This window comes from Aquarana catesbeiana, linkage group LG06, assembly GCF_042186555.1.
Source record: "Aquarana catesbeiana isolate 2022-GZ linkage group LG06, ASM4218655v1, whole genome shotgun sequence".
Lineage (NCBI taxonomy): Eukaryota > Metazoa > Chordata > Amphibia > Anura > Ranidae > Aquarana > Aquarana catesbeiana.
The window spans coordinates 100,188,414-100,202,905 of record NC_133329.1 but is presented as its reverse complement, the minus strand read 5'-3'; the positions used below and the strand labels follow the sequence as shown (position 1 = coordinate 100,202,905).

The following is a 14,492-nucleotide window of genomic DNA, read 5'->3' as shown; positions in this document are numbered from 1 at the left end:
GACCACTCTGTGTCCTAGCTACCAATCGTTTGCAGGTTAACTTAAAAGGCTAACTTGGGCAGCTGCAGCTCCCTTCCTTCATCCAATGCTGCTGTGGCTCCTGCCCTCAACTCTGCAGTATGAAAGACAGCGGTGTAGGGTAGGGGTAAGAACTGGCTCCTAAGTGGTGACTGCCACGGTCTCTATGGTACAGTGACTCGGTCTGAATACGGATTACGGCCCCCCATTTAGTGATGACTGCTCTAAAAGATGAGAAATTTATTTTTTAGGCATGATCTGTGAATGTTATAGTAAATATAGTGTGGCGCAACTTAAATCTTTCAAAAGTGCATAAAGTGCAGCATAGTGCAGTGCAATTTAAATTTTACAGACCATTCATTTAAACCTAAAATGCGAAAAAGTTCACTGCTTTACTGCTCATCCTCCACCAGGTGAATAACCTGCTCACCTTAAGACTAAAATAAGACGGCATATGGTATGTGATACTCCAGGCTTGAGTGTACAGAGACCCGCTCTTCAATCCTCCCTCCTATGTTCCCGATAGCTGTTTTTTCCAAATCCACAACAGCTCACATATCCACTGCAGGATTATAGAAGATACAAAGGCACAGACAGTGTACTTCTGCTAAAACATGTTTATTCCCACAAAAGACACATACTTCCTAAAAAGCTGATTTTCTAAAGTCTTTCAGTCGTATAGTCAACCGTCGGCTCAACTCCCGGGCGAGATGTCACGGACTCTGTTTGATTGCGCTGATTAATTAATCACAATCATGATGTGTGACTGGAAACACAAAGTGAGGTTTTTGCAAATTTGACAGAAAAAGTGGAAATGGGCTTTAAAGGCCTTTTATTCACCTTTCATATTTAGGGTACAACATGAAATATTGCCCCATTCCGTAGCCTTTAATTGTCTATTCTTTTGGTTTCAAAATGCTTTATTAATCCCAAAGGGAAATTACCAAGATTGAAATACATTCAACAAGACAAAATCACAAGAACAAGGCACAACAACAATAAAATTACCAATAACTGTAAATAATACTGTACTGTAATCAACCATACTATCCTATTAAAATATTACATAGAATAAATAACACCAACTGAAATATTAACAGAAAATCCAACTACCAACATGCAAATTAAACCACTTTGATGCATTTATGTGCGACCCTTCTTGCACAGCCACATCATGAGTAGAAACAATATAAGCCCTATCTTCTACCACAGCAGAGAAACTCATAGATGCAGAAGTGCAGTGACAGCATTTGTCCCTTCATGTCTCCAATAGGTAGGGCACTTTATACACAGCCACTAGAGGGAGAATACTATCGCCAAGACCAATGGGATGTTGGCGCAACATGCTTTATATTTATAGAAGTGCTAAATCCTACCTATGGCAGTAATTCATTAACTCATTGGCTCTTTGAATATAAAGCAGCTCTAAGGCTGGCCATAAACTGTTCAAGCCTTGGTCGGTTCAGCGGGAACTGGCTGAGATTTGAACCATTAATGGGTAGGCTGAATGTACCAAGTTGATCAATCAACTTGGCTACAACCAGCCTGCCGGATTTTTACATTTATCGCTAGTGGCTGCTATAGCTGCTAGCGTTATTCACTGTCTTCTTCTGGCGGGGATGGCTGCTCCCCGCCCCCCAAATGAGAGCAGACCATAGCTCGGCAGGAGGGATCCCCCTGTTTGCACTATCCATTAGAGGTACAGCGAATGTAAATTTTGGTGCCAATTAAATAGATCACTAAACAAATTTTATTACACAAAGATAACCCGAGTAAATACAAAATGCAGTTTTTAAATGAAGGTTTCATTTATTAAGGCAAAAAAGCTGTCCAGACCTGCCTTGCTTTATGTGAAAAAGTAATTACTGGTTGTGCCACCCTTGGCGGCAGCAACTGCAATCAAGCGTTTGTGATAACTGCTAATGAGTCTTTCACATTGCTGTGGAGCAATTTTGGCCCACTCTTCTTTGCAGAATTGCTTTAATTCAGCCACATTGGAGGGTTTTCCAGCATGAACGGCCTGTGTAAGGTCATGATACAGCATCTCAATTGAATTTAAGTCCAGGCTTTGACTAGGCCACTCCAAAACCTAAATTTTGCTTTGTTTGAACCATTTGGAGGTAGACTTGCTGTTGTGTTTAGGATCATTGTCCTGCTGCATAACCCAAGTGCACTTGAGCTTGAGGTCACGAATTGATGGCCGGACATTCTCCTTTAGGATTTTCTGGTAGAGCTCAGAATTCATGGTTCCATTAATTATGGTAAGTCGTCCACGTCCTGAAGCTGCGAAGCAGCCCCAGACCATCACGCTAGCACCACCATGCCTGACTGTTGGTATGATGTACTTGTTATGAAATGCTGTATAAGTTTTATGCCAGATGTAACAGGATGCACACCTTCCAAAAAGTAAAATTTTTGTCTCATCAGTTCACAGAATATTTGCCTAAAAGTCTTGGGGATTATCAAGATGTTTTTTGGTAAATGTGAGATGAGCCTTTGTGTTCTTTTTGGTCAGGACTCAGCAGTGGCTTTGGCCTTGGAACTCTCCCATAGATGCCATTTTTGCCCAGTCTTTCTTATTGTTGAATCATGAACACTGATCTTACCTGAGGCAAGTGAGGCTTGCAGTTCTTTAGATGATGTTCTGGGTTCTTTTATGATCTCCTAGATGAGTACTAGTCATGCTCTTGGAGTAATTTTTGTAGACCAGCCACTCCTGGGGAAGGTTCACCACTGTTCCAAGTTATCTCCATTTGTGGATTATGACTCTTCCCGTGGTTCACTGGCGTTCCAAAGCCTTAGAAACGGCTTTGAAATCCTCCTAGACTGATACATGTTTCTAATCTGTTCTTGAGTTTTTTTTTTTTCTTGATTGTGGCATGTGTGGCTTTTTGCGATCTGTTAGCGTGCTTCACTTTGTCAGACAGCTTCTGTTTATGTGATTTATTGATTCAACAGGTCTGACAGTAATCAGGTCTGGGTGTGGCAATTGAAATTTAACTCAGCTTTCCAAAAAATTGTGGTTAATCACAGTTCATTCTTGATTCAGCATGGGAGGGGGAAATTACTTTTTCACATAGGGCCAGGCAGGTTTGAACAGGATATAGATATAGATATATCTATATCTAGTTATATAGATGTGTGTGTGTGTGTGTATATGTATATATATATATATATATATATATATATATATATATATATATATATATATATATATATATATATATATATATATATATATATATATAATCATTATATTCGCCTTTTTAATATTGTGAATTTTATAGTCGGCTATTAGCGCGTTCAGCGCAAGAAAAGCTCAAGAAAAATGCATCCATTTAAATTCTGTGTACGTCTGCACACTGGTCTGTTGTGCTTCTGTTGTAGTGTTAAAAATCTTGCTTTGCTGCATTTTGGTCAGTTAAAAAAACTGTTTTAAAAAGCACCTACCCCTTAAAATGCATTGAAAACACAGCAAGAACGCATCAATAACGCACCTGTTAAATTTTTCATGTGTTTTTAGAGTCACATGACCTATGCAATACACACCATAATCGCGGGAAAATCGATTTTGGTGCTATTATCGGCACCCTTTTCCTTTATCGGCACGATGCCAAAGACACCATTTTCGCCCGCCGAAATTCCGGTGTATCTATACTATTCATGTTGATGGGGAATCGTGCAAACTTCTTTCCTGCTACTTGTGGTTGCAGGACAGAAATTTGCATAGTGTATTGCCGGCCAAGCAGGCTTGAGAAAGAGGGTCCCGCCCCGAAACGTGTCATTGTGGTTACAGCAGCATGCACAGAGGAATTGGTTGGGTACAAGGATTAGCCAAGCTTCATCTACTGTCATTGGAGAGCCCTGGTATGAAGTATGTAACAGGCATTGACACCTGCTACCTTGTCCAAGTCTGACATCAATGCAGAGATGGAGGACAGCGACTGGCAACATCCCACTACACCTCTGGCCCTGGTGATGGTATTCCCTCTCTGGTGTGGCAGTGTGTAAAGCACACTGTCAATTGGACTGGATTTTTGTCAAACAAGTATTTTACATTTTACAATTTTTTTTTTTTTTTGCCTGGACATACTTGAGTTGTCTTTGTACTCTTGTTCAACCACACTTCTGGTAAAAGGCATTCTGATGTGTGATTGGACATCTTGCCTGCTGTTCAGTAACCTTTTTTTTAGTGGCCTTTGTTCTGCAATAGATTTTGCTTCTACAAGCTGGGATCTGTTTTTCTCTCCTCGATATTAGTGACAGTTATTTTTACTGCAGACGGCACTGGAAAGCTGCTTGCAGTAAAGTAAAGCCTTTTCTTGCAGACTGTTCATTTTAGGCAGCTGATCTCATAGGGGGCAACTGATAGGTGACCTGTAGACATAAAAGCTTGGAAGAAGCTTAGCTGCTTGAATATGGAATTCGCTGCTTAAAGGAGGGAAGAACCCCATGCCAAGACAGCTGCATGATTGACATAATGATCTGCATTGCCTGGCCGTGTTCAGTGTACAGCTACTGAAAAGCACTTGTTTGCTCTTGAGCAGGGTTTTACAGAGCTTGTTTGGCCTGTGTCATTTAATAGATATTCTGTTGTAATCTGCAAAACAAAAAAAAACTCGGGATAGAACTATGGGAACTGCCATTACAGATTTATCATCCTGATCCCTGTTCCACTGCCTTTCAAGTAACCGACCTGGAACATCATGCAGCCAGTGAAAGTGTAAGCTCTATACTATATGCTTATTCCAGGTCAGTGACTACCTAGGTTCATGACTACAGTGCTGGGACCTGACGTTTTTAAAATCTGGTTAGCTCAGTGAAATAACTATAAATTCATGTTATGTTCTAGTAAAAAAAAAAACATGGCAAATGAAAGCGTTTTCAAAAACAAAAATGTAATGCAGGTTCAGTCCCTATATATGGTGGCCGTATTCGTTTTACTTTTTTTCTTTCAGGCTAAGAACATTTTCAACAAATACAGAAAATATCTGTTCTTTCCAGAAATGCAATGTCCTTGTCACTTCCTGTGAGCTGAAAGGAAAGCACAAATGTCCTTCTCTTTTAAAGAGGAGGTACAGCCTCCTTCAGAAAAAATTTAAACCCAGCAGCTACAAATCATGTGGCTGCTGACTTTTTAATACTCGGACATTTGCCTGTCCAGGGATCCACAATGTCAGTACCCCAGCCGATTTTTACATTGGCTCTCGGGTGCTGCCGTCATTTCTTCAAAGGCAAAACCGGCAGTGAAGCCTAGCTGCTTCACAGCCAGTTCCCTACCATGCATGCGAGAAGCGGGCCGTGCTGTCTGATTGTCCCGGCGGGACAATCCCTTCCGAGTAATCTCACCGTGGCGAGGTCTCCCGGAAGTGGGGGCAGGTACCTGTCAAAAACAGGTACCCCCCCCAAAAAAAAAGTGCCAAATGTGGAGGGGGGGAGAAGGCAGATAAGCAGAGCTTCCACTTTTGGGTATCCCATCATGCCTCTGCCTGAGGAGGGTCTTGCTTGTAACTGTCAGCCTTGCAATGCCTCATGGGACTTGTAGTTTCGCAACAGCTGGAAGGCCGCCAGTTTGAGATCCCTGCTCTAAACGCTTCTCTTGAAACTAAACTCTTCACTAAATGCCCTTAAGTTCACGGACACATTGGATACCATACAGGCAGGAGAAAAAAACGAAGTGTTAAGATTATTTAGAGAAAATAAAGGAGAAAACTCTGTAATGTATGACTTTTTGATTTCAGTTTAGGTGCACTTAAAGTGGCGCTCCACCCAAAAAAAAAAAATTCATTAATGTGCATGAAATAAATAAAAAATTTGGAGAAATTCTTTTTACTCACCTCTTAATGCCGGTTGCTAGGGGGTCCCTTGTAATCTGCCTCCTTACTCATCTCGGCTCCTTACGTCACTTCACTCGGTGCCGGAAGGGAGATCAGCTCTGCCCCCTTCCTCTAGGCAATCATCTGGGACACGTCCCAGATAATTACGCGGCCAGTCATGATTGCTCGGCATGCGCAGTGGGTGCCCGGCTGTTAAGCCACAGCCGGGCGCCCACAGTTACAATGCCGGCGCCGCCGAGCGGAGGGGGAGACGACCGGGGCTTCGATCCCCCGCATTGCTGGATTATGGGACAGGTAAGTGTCCGATTATTAAAAGTCAGCAGCTGCAGTATTTGTAGCTGCTGACTTTTAAATTTTTTTTTTTATTTTTTTTTAAGCGGAACGCCGCTTTAAAAGAAGATGCCAGTATCTCTGTGCAATGTACTGTGCATCCGGAAAGTGTTCAGTGCTTCACTTTTTTCCACATTTTGTTATGTTACAGCCTAATTCCAAAGTGGATTGAATTCATTACAAACATACCCCACTTTTAAGTACACAATGGGGTTTATTTACTAAAGCTGGAAAGTGCAAAATCAAGCTCACTTCTTCATAGAAACAAATGAGCTTCTAACCTCAGCGTGTTCAATTAAGCTTTGGTAATAAAACCTGGAAGCTGATTGCTTTCTATGCAGAAGTGAGCCTGATTTTGCACTTTCCAGCTTTAGTAAATAAACCCCATTGTGTACTTAAAAGTGGGGTATGCCTGTATTTGCCTCAATTCTACAAACAATCCCTCATAATGACAATGTGAAAGAAGTTTGTTTGAAATATTTGCAAATTTATTAAAAATTAAAAAAAAATGAAAAAAATCACATGTACATAAGTATTTACAGCCTTTGCCATGACACTCAAAACTTAGCTCAGGTACATCCCGTTTCCACTGATCATCCTTGAGATGTTTCTGCAACTTGATTGGAGTCCACCTGTGGTAAATTCAGTTGTTTGGACATGATTTGGAAAGGCACACACCTGTCTATATAAGGTCCCACAGTTAACAGTGCATGTCAGAGCACAAACGAAGCCATGAAGTCCAAGGAATTGTCTGTAGACCTCCGAGACAGGATTGTATGGAGGCACAGATCTGGGGAAGGGTACAGAAAAATTTCTGCCGCATTAAAGGTCCCAATGAGCACAGTGCCCTCCATCATCTGAAAATGGAAGCAGTTTGGAACCACCAGGACTCTTCCTAGAGTGGGCCGCCCGGCCAAACTGAGCGATCGAGGGAAAAGGGCCTTAGTTAGGGAGGTGACCAAGAACCCGATGGTCACTCTGGAGCTTCAGCTTTTGTGGAGAGGGGAGAACCTTCCAGAAGAACAACCATCTCTGCAGCTCTCCACCAATCAGCAGCGGCGGAAGTCCGCTTTAAGTCAGAAGCTACAAAAACTGCTGCTGACTTTTTATAAACAAACTTACCTGTCCCTGGATCTAGCGCTGTCCTCACCCAGACCAATTTCTTCACTGGTCTACAGGTTTTTGGTGCCGGCATCTTAACTGTGGGCAGCTGGCTATGACTGTTTGCGGCTTCACAGCCGTCTGCCCACTGCGCGTAAGCAAGCAGCACTTTGTGAATGATCCTGCAGTCTTCTCAGAGACATGTGATGTGTCCTAGAAGGTTGTGGGCGGGGAACACATCAAAACTAGGTACCCCTTCAAAATATAATCCAAATATTGGTGTAGTGGGTAGCACTTTCGCCTAGCAGCAAGAAGGGTCGCTGGTTCGAATGCCAGCCATGACACTACCTGCCTGGAGTTTGCATGTTCTCCCTGTGCCTGCGTGGGTTTCCTCCGGGTACTCCGGTTTCCTCCCACACTCCAAAGACATGCTGGTAGGTTAATTGGATCCTGTCTAAATTGTCCCTAGTATGTATGAATGTGAGTTAGGGACCTTAGATTGAAAGCTCCTTGAGGGTAGGGACTGATGTGAACGTACAATGTATATGTAAAGCGCTGCGTAAATTGATGGCGCTATATAAGTACCTGAAATAAATAAATAAATATGACAGAGGAGGGTGTGGAGGAAGAAAACGTCCCCTTTTGGGTGACGTTCTGCTTTAATGCCACCACAATAGAAACGGAACTACTACATTATGGACCCGATTCTATCCCATACCCACATATCTTCCTTGAGATTGTAATCCTTATAGGTTTTGTTTACACATTTAGAAGTGAATCAGAAGTGAACTACAGAAAGTTGAACATGTTTGCCTGGTGGTCTTTAAAGTGGTTGTAAACCCTTACAGACCACTTTGACCTATATGTAAGCCTAGATTAAGGCTTACCTGTAGGTCCAAGATATATCTCCTAAACCTACATGGTTTAGGAGATATTTGCAAAAAGACAGGCACCGCTGTCTACGGCGCATGCGCCGTAGACAGCGGCGCGCAGGCACACTGAGCATGCCGCTGCTAACGGCAATATGCCATTAGTGGCGGCTCCCATGCGCGGGAGTGACGTCATTGCGGCTCCAGCCAATCACAGCGCCGGAGCCACGATACCCGGAAAGAAGATGGATGCTCTGTAGCAGAGGGGACAGCGGTGACATCACAGGCTCCTGTGTCAGGTAAGTGACACATAATGGGCTACTATGCGGTGCATAGTAGCCCATTATGCTTTACCTTTGAAGGGAAACAAAGAGGAAGTAACACCCATCAGGGTTTACTTCCTCTTTAATTCAGTATTGCATGGTGGTGTTTTTCAGTTGGGATTTTCATCTGTTATTTCTCTGTTTTTACCACCTCTGATTCACACAGCACCGCATTCCCTTACAGTGCTAGTGTTAACACATGCTGAATTCCAAAATACAATTGATCCACCACTTTTATCCCTGAATAGAACAGACAAAAGTTGAACAGGCAAGCGTCTGCCATGTCCACTCAGTACTTTCAACTGTTGTCAGCATTTAGCAGTGTGCACTGGCCTTTTATTCATGGGTGCATTGTGTGTGTGTGCTGCAGTCTATTGTTGGTTGCATTAAACTCTGTATTTGAGTTGCTTCTCTATCAAAGTAGAGTGAGGGCTGGCTGCTTTTATTTAGTCTATAACTGTACAATATTTTATCTTTTGCATTCAAGGGTTTTTCTTTAGTGTGTTTCCAAGACATACAAAGGTGCAATATCAGCCACATTGTAATTTATATAAATGTTTTATATTTTTCCTGTCATTTTATAGATGTGCTTTTAGAGCAACATTATACTGTAGATGGGCACCTTATTAGACAGCTCAAATACTTGTGTGTTGTTTGTCTTATTTGCCAAAAGATTTGTGATTCAGTCATCCTTGCACCTCTGCCAGATGGCACAGCCAGGTCAGAGACCTCACTTTTGTACACTGCAATTAGGCAGTATGCCTTTTCCATGAACATACTACAGTTCTTAATTAGTGAAGGAGCAGCACCCTAATGATAAAGCACGTAAGCAAACGTTGTGTTAGACTGACAGCACTATGCACAGCAGGAGAGCCTGTTTGCTTCCCAGCACTTCCCTCTTCTCCTTATAGAAGACCTGCTTGCTGTAGAAGGTAAATATGAAGTTTTAAATGCAAAACAAGAAGAGAAGGATGCACTGACCTCTAGTGCATTACTATAATATAATATCATACCCACTTCAGCCCTGGAAGGATTTACCCCTTAATGACCAGGCCATTTTTTGCGATACGGCACCGCAACGTTGTACACAAACAAAACTGATGTCCTTTTTTTCCCACAAATAGAGCTTTCTTTTTGGTGGTATTTGATCACCTCTGCGGTTTTTAATTTTTTGCACTATGAACAACAAAAGAGCGACAATTTTGAAGAAAAAAAAAAAAACACAATATTTTTTTACTTTTTGCTATAATATCCAAAAAAAAAAAAAAAATTATAATTTCTTCATCCATTTAGGCCAATTTTGTATTCTTCTACATACTTTTGGTAAAAAAAACCCCGCAATAAGCGTATATTGGTTTGCGCAAAAGTTATAGCGTCTACAAAATAGGGGATATATTTATGGCATTTTTATTTATTTATTTTTTTTTTTTTACTAGTCGTGGTGGTGGTCAGCGATTTTTAGCAGGACTGCGACATTACAGTTGACAGGTCAGACACTTTTTTTGGGACCATTGACATTTTATACAGCGATCAGAGCTAAAAATAACCACTGATTACTGTATAAATGTCACTGGCAGGGAAGGGGTTAACACTAGGGGTGATCAAGGAGTTTAGTATTCCCTCGGTGTGTGGACCTACAGGGAGTAGAAAGAGATCGCTGTCCCTGATTACTAGGAACCAGCAAATCTCTCTCTACTATCCTGACAGAACGGGGATCTGTCTGTTTACATTGACATATCCTTGTTCTGGCTCTGAAGAGCGATCGCGGGTTGCTGGCGGACTTTGCAGCCGCCGGCCACGCGCATCGGCTCCGGCATCGCGCACGGGCCCCCCCATAGCTCTTAAAGCGTACACCTACGGCAGTTTGTGCAGCTGTGCCAACCTGCCGCATTATAATGCCAGCGGCTGGTTGGCAAGCAGGTAAAAGATAAGTGACAAACATAATTCCAAACGCATAGCAAGTAAAGGCATGTAATAAATTAAAGGAATCGCCTCCAGGTCTGCTGTAATCAGTGATGTGGGAAGACCAAATCGAGTCCATGTTGGCTTTCAAGGGAACACCTCTTGCCTTTACTTGGCATCAGGGTGGATTTGATTTAAATGACTAGTGAAAAGAGTCGATTTAAATCATAATTTTTAAAGAGCAACTGTCATCTCTGTCCGCAGTGGCTCCTCCTCTAACCCGCTGTTGACACAGTCCCATTCACTTTAATGGGACGGCTGGTGATGTGGCAGTGACACAACAAGGTGAGGGACATGGCAGCAGGTGAGTGGATGCCCGCTAACAGGCGCTGCCATGATGGATCTGAAATGACAGGTGCTCTTTACATGTAAGGACTTATTCTTGCTGGTAGTTAGAAGCTTTAATATTTTCAAACAAAATGGTTTCCTATTTAGAATAATAAGCTGTCAGATTAGTAAAACAGCGATCTCAAATTATTCAATCATACAGTTTGTAGTGTACATAAATTTGCAAAACAATGGGCTAAAGGAATATTCCTGACCTTTGTTTTATCTCCTGTTTACTGTGAAATGCAGTGCATGTTATCTCAGCTTGCAGAGCTTGGATTCATTGAATGAGTTTACCAAAAATGTAAATATTGCAGAATATACAGCCTCATGCTGCATAACTAAGCTCCATTTCATGCTGCATTAGCTAAATTTTTTTAATGTATCTTAAAAAAAAAACTATCTTTTGGATAGATTTTTTTTTTTTTTTTTTTTTTTCTCCAAAAGCGTTTTATTAAAATTTTGATTTAAAAAATCAGAATTTTATTTTGTATTTATTTTTTTAATCCTTGATTTTGTTTTTTTGTTTTTTTTATCCACCCTGTTTTTATACCCACCGTTTTTGCATTTTTTTATCTTTAGCTTCATAAGAAATGCTTCCCTTTCCTTCTCTGATAATAAAAGTGGTAATAACCCATAACCTTTATCCGAACACGGCTTGGCAAAGTGTTTTTATGTTATGGAAATTCTTGAAATGAAGTCAGCTTCGTTAAGCAGAAAGCTTTCCATTCTGTGCCAGAAACACAAACAGCTAGTCAGGCTTTAACTTGTACTTTGAGCCAGATGAAATTCCTCAGAAATGACTGAGCAGTGCTGTATCCCTGCATTCAGGATACACTGGACTCTTAGAGCCATGTCAAAAGAGCAGCTTTGTAGCAGAGATTAGTAGTAGCTGCACATTCCTCTCCTTTTCTCTGCTGATATATAGCTAGCTACACTACGGGCTCTTTCGCGCTGATGCGATTTTGCCACGCTGGAAAACCTCTTTCCAGCGGGACAAGTGCGCATCAAAATTATTTCCTGTTAAATCCCATGAGATTTTTCATTTTGCTGCACTGCATTTGCGCTGTGGTTTGAAAAGACCTGCATGATGCAGCTTTGCGCTTTTCCAAAAGATGTGCCGTCCATTAAAGTCAATGGGAACCACAACAAACATGCACCAAAAATGCACACAGGGTGCTTTTTTAGGTGCGTTTTTGCTGGTTAAAGAGCGGGCATCTGTTGGCGTTCTTAATAACCTGTAAATAGCTGATTGTTAAGGAAGCCAGCACATGTTGGCTTCCTTAAAGCGGTGGGCCAGCTGGAGAAAAAAAAAAAATTAAAAGTCAGCAGCTACAGGCATTGACTTTTAATAAGCACACTTACCCGTTCCTGGTGCCCGCGATGTCAGCCGCCTGAGGCCAACCCGTCCCTCGGGTCCCGGCGCCTCCATTCAAACTAGGGCAAACGGGCAGTGGAGCCTTGCGGCTTCACTGCCCGTTTCCTGCTGCGCATGCGCAAGTCGCGGATCGCTTAGTGAATGGGGCGCGCTGTGTTGTGGGACACACACAGTTCCCAGAAGACAACGTGAGGAGTAGACTGAAGATCACTGCGGTGTAGGAAGTGGCAGATTAGGACGATCTGCCTAGCAACAGCCATTTCTGGTAAGTTTTTTTTTTTTTTTCTCCAGATTTTTAGGAACATTTAGATGTAATTTTTTTTTTTTTTTTTTTTTTTTTAGGGTGACCCTCCACTTTAAAGCGGTGTTCCAGCCACGATTTTTTTTATTTTTTTTTTTAAGTCAGCAGCTACAAACACTGTAGCTGCTGACTTTTAATAAGGACACTTACCTGTCCAGGGAGCCCGCGATGTCTCCCCGCCCCCCCCCCCCCCCCCCCCCCACCCCCAGGCCGATCCGTCTTGGCCATCTTTAACAAAGGGAAACAGACAGTGGAGCCTTGCGGCTTCACTGCCCGTTTCCTACTGCGCATGCGCGAGTTGCGCAGGGCTTTGTGAATGGCCCTGTTGATTTCTGGGACACACACATGTCCCAGAAGACAACAGGGCAGCTCACCGAAGAGGAGGAAGTGAAGGAACAGCGCCGCGGTATAGGAAGAGGCAGATTAGGAAGACTGCCTAGCAACAGGGGTTTCTGGTAAGTATATAATATTCAAGTAATTTTTTATTTTAGGGTGGATCTCCACTTTAAAGTGGTGGTTATGGAATTTTTTAATTTTTTTTTTTAAGCTGTGTTCCAGCCTGGGGTGAAAAAAAAAAAACAAAGTCAGCAGCAACAAATACTGTATCTGCTGACTTTTAATATAAGGACACTTACCTGTCCAGGGAGCCTGCAAAGTCGGTACCCCAGCCGATGTTCGGATCGGCTCTCGTGTGCTGCCTCCGCAAATCGTGATAAGGGAACCCGGCAGTTTAGCCTTTTGGCTTCAAAGCCAGTACCCTACTGCGCATGCGCAAAGCGCATTCCGCTTTCTAACTGGCCCGGCAGTGGACAGAGGAGGGGGGGCCCGAACTTCCAAGGGACGGTGACAGGTACCTGTCACAAACTGGTATCTGTTCTCTCCTCCTCCCTGAAAGGTGCCAAATATGTCAGCGGAGGGGGGGGGAGAGGTAGCAGATCATATGGCTCTGTGCCATATGAATTGCAGGGCTGCCCTGATTCTCCTCCTCAAGTCCCCTGCTAGTGTTCCTGTCCCCTCCTGTCTTGCTGGTGCCCCCAATAGGAAACCAATTTCCACAGGGGCACTCGTGCGGACTCGCTCCTGAGCCCTGCTGCTTCATCCATTGACAAAGACAGCAGGACTCTGCCCCACTCCCTCGTCACTGAAGTTGATTGACAGGAGTGGGTGCCAATGGCTTCTGCTATCGATCTTCACAGGGAGGAGGGACAGAGCCAAAAGAGCTGCAGAATGTTTTTTTACTTTCATGCATATAGAATGCATGAAAGTAAAAAAAAAAACAAAAAAAAACTTGGGGCTTTAGAACCACTTAACAATTAGCGGATAGGTAAAAAAGAAAAATGCACCCTGCACTCCCCCCTATCCCCCGCCAGGGTAACAATGGGTGTTGCACAATCTTGCCATCCAGCTCCTCTGGTCGTGCGGTTCTTGCAGAACTGTCTATTTAAACTTTGTAAACGAATGGATAAAACAGCTTATAAAAGCCAACAGGAGTAGGTCTCATTTTTATTCGTACCTGGCTGGGGCACTTTATATGCCGTTTTAACCCCCAGCTCCAAAATCTGAGTTCTGTAAGATTCCGCTCTTCCAGAAAGTGTGGGTGTTGGATAAGCTTGTCACTTTGCATTGAGGAATTCAAGGAAGGGGGACTGCCAGAACTTCAACCTCAGGGCGAGATGTGTCCTTTAATAACTTGTAGTCTTTTGTAGATACTTTATCACAGGTTGATTAGATCTAATTTTATCTGATCTTGTACTTGCATAATACTGGGAGAGGGAGTGGCAGTCTGAGGAACCAAACAAGCTACAGATAGTCAAAGCCATAGGGACAGCAGTAGGAACTTTATGATTTCATACAATTGACTCTTTGCAGTCTGTAACATGAAGCACTATCAGTGGAATAGTAGTCAGAGACCATTTAATAAAGACTGCCATGACTTTAGGTCACAAAAGAGATCTCAGAAGCCTACGGCAATGGAGAGGTTGCTTCTTGTTCGGTGATAATGGGATTTGCTGATGAAATGTGAACTTAAAATCGGGACACCTTCTA

At 42.7% G+C, this 14,492-nt stretch overlaps 1 protein-coding gene across 5 annotated transcripts in view; it reads left to right on the top strand.

The window, feature by feature from the left end:
• Window positions 1–14,492, top strand: part of TNRC6A (trinucleotide repeat containing adaptor 6A) — a 168,680-nt gene that overhangs the window by 36,120 nt on the left and 118,068 nt on the right. The gene's annotated exons all lie outside the window — the stretch shown is intronic.